Consider the following 212-nt stretch of genomic DNA (forward strand, 5'->3'; position numbering starts at 1 on the left):
GAACAAATTTGTCTATATCTACATTTAAAGAATGCAAGTAATGTATGGAATCACTGCCTGCCGAAGAAGACGAAGTCGCATTCTAAACTCCTCAGCCTGCAAAAATATCTGGAAGCATTCTAAAGAATCTTGGTATTCTAATGCCCAACTCACAGTTTTCATCTGAACAATCAATATGAGTTCTTCGTAAAAAAATACTACGTTTGCTTCGT

The sequence above is a fragment of the Dendroctonus ponderosae genome, unplaced genomic scaffold (genome assembly GCF_020466585.1).
Source record: "Dendroctonus ponderosae isolate FM_Combo_2020 unplaced genomic scaffold, Dpon_F_20191213v2 Dpon_F_20191213_1, whole genome shotgun sequence".
Taxonomy (NCBI): domain Eukaryota; kingdom Metazoa; phylum Arthropoda; class Insecta; order Coleoptera; family Curculionidae; genus Dendroctonus; species Dendroctonus ponderosae.